The sequence below is a fragment of the Myotis brandtii genome, unplaced genomic scaffold (genome assembly GCF_000412655.1).
Source record: "Myotis brandtii unplaced genomic scaffold, ASM41265v1 scaffold77, whole genome shotgun sequence".
In the NCBI taxonomy this organism is placed as follows: domain Eukaryota; kingdom Metazoa; phylum Chordata; class Mammalia; order Chiroptera; family Vespertilionidae; genus Myotis; species Myotis brandtii.
The window spans coordinates 1,776,401-1,778,822 of record NW_005371082.1 but is presented as its reverse complement, the minus strand read 5'-3'; the positions used below and the strand labels follow the sequence as shown (position 1 = coordinate 1,778,822).

General features: G+C 50.9%; 1 pseudogene; it reads left to right on the top strand.

Moving 5' to 3' along the window:
- The first annotated feature begins 694 nt into the window (after positions 1–694).
- Positions 695–1,578, top strand: LOC102259784 (annotated as a pseudogene).
- The last annotated feature ends 844 nt before the right edge of the window (positions 1,579–2,422 follow it).

Here is a 2,422-nt window from a genome sequence, read left to right as displayed (position 1 = left end):
TAAAAAAGGGTTAATCAATTACCTCTATTTATCCTTAAATTGTACATCTATACTAATAAAAGGGTAATATGCTAATTAGACCAGGTGGACCTGCCATCTTCCAGACATCCGACTTCCTTCCGGACAAAGCCATGGTGGTGGGGGCTGAGGCAGAGGCAGTTAGGGGCAATCAGGCCAGCAGGGGAGGGCAGTTAGGGGTGAGATCAGGCTGGCAGGGGGTTAGGGGCGATCAGGCCACCCGGGGAGGGCAGTTGGGGGTGACCAGGCTGGCAGGGGAGGGCAGTTGGGGGCATTAGGCAGGCAGGCAGGTGAGAGGTTAGGAGCCAGTGGTCTTGGATTGAGAGTGGGGTGCCCAACTGCCGGACATCTCAACCGGCAGTCGGACATCCCCCAAGGGGTCCTGGATTGGAGAGGGTGCAGGCCCAGCTGAGGGACACCCCTCTGTGCACGAATTTCATGCATCAGGCCTCTAGTTTTAAATAAAAGGGAATTCACTAGTAGAGTTAAACATTTACAGAATATATTGACTTGGATAATTTAGGGCCTAAGGTTGGAAATCATAGAAAGATCTAAATTATCTTAGAAACTGAGTCTACGGACAGAGACGGCAGGAGGCTCTGTGGGCAACGCTGTCCCGCTCATCCTACAGGATCCAGGCGTGGGCTCGGACCCAGCCTTGGCTTCAATCGCGGCCCGGCGAGGCGATGGCCAAGGTATCGGTGCTGAACGTGGTGGTGCTGGAGAATCCGAGCCCTTTCCACAGCCCTTTCCGGTTCGAGATCAGCTTCGAGTGCAATGAGGCTCTGGCGGACGACCTAGAGTGGAAGATAATTTATGTTGGCTCAGCTGAGAGTGAGGAGTTTGATCAAATCCTAGACTCAGTGCTGGTCGGCCCTATCCCAGCAGGGAGACACATGTTCGTCTTTCAGGCCGATGCTCCCAACCCATCCCTCATCCCTGAGAGCGACGCCATTGGTGTGACCGTGGTCCTCATCACCTGCACCTACCATGGGCAGGAGTTCATCCGTGAGGGCTACTACGCCAACAATGATTACCCCGACCCAGAGTTGCGGGAGAACCCACCACCAAAGCCAGACTTCTCTCAGCTCCAATGGAACATCTTGGCCTCGAATCCCTGAGTGACCCATTTCCACATCAACTGGGACAATAACACGGACAGGCTGGAGGCCATAGAGAACCAGGACCCTGCCCTAAGCTGCAGCCTCCCCATCAACTGTACCCCTGTCAAGGGCTTGGGGCTCCCTGGCTGCATCCCTGGCCTCCTCCCCGAGAACTCCATGGACTGCATCTAACTGAGGTCTTAACTGGGGGACTCCAGGCCCTACCTGGGCCTAGGACTATGGCCAGTCTCCCAACACATCTGGAGGGGGCAGTTAGGCCTCTCATAGAGTCCTCTGGGGGCCACCTGGAAGACTTTGGGGCCATCAACTATATTCAGGCCTATCAAATTGATCCCCGAGGAAAGAATGGGCCTCAGGTCTCTCCCAACCTCAGCCCAGAAAGATTCTCTCACCTTTACTGCCCTGGCCTATAAAAAGCAGGTGCTTTAGTTCTTAATTCTCTCTAACTTGTGTCCTTTCTCTCTTCCACACATAAGCCATTGTGTCATCAGGCTCCCATGTTAGTACCATTGACCCAGAGCTCTTCCCACAGACCTCCCTGGTTTTCCTTGAGGCTTTCTTGGTCAATGGTTCCAGCCCTGTTGGGCCAAAGGCTCTGTCATTTCCCTTCCCAAACATTTGAGTAGATCCACCCAGCTTTCTGGAGTCAAGGAATCTGAGTTAGAAGGTAGAGTCAGACACAATTTCTGTCCTTTTCCCAGAACAATCCAGCAGCCCCTGGAAAACTGTTCACAAAAGTGTGATCAGCTGGATGCTGAGGAATAATGGTTGATTCTCCTCTCAGTCACAACCACCTTCTTGTTACCTCCTAACTGGATCTGGATTTCCCTGGAGGCTGCCACTGTTGGAGCAGCCGACCAGGCTTTGTCTGTTTTGGCATCAGGGCCTCTGGCTGCCTTTGCCCTCTGCTAAGACCTTATGCTCTCACAGGCTACAGAGTGATTGCAGGCATGGGAAACAGTAGGGACCCTGAAAACCACCTTCCTCTGCCATGTTCCCCATCCCTTCGCTGCTATGTGGATGCTGTTGATTACAGTTTGTATATTAAAAGGTTTTTGTATTAAATATGTTTGGTTGATCTAAAAAAATAAAATAAAATAAATTATCTTAGAAACTAACATTTAGATGTGTAGCTACTACCAAATCTTTCATATTCCTTCCCTTCTTTATTATTCTCTTGCCCTGGAATCTGCTTGTTTCAAGAATTTGTGTCCTATAACAAACTTTGCCATGCACTAAAATCCCCATAGCCTTTCATCATTGGTTGGCTTTCTCTCTTG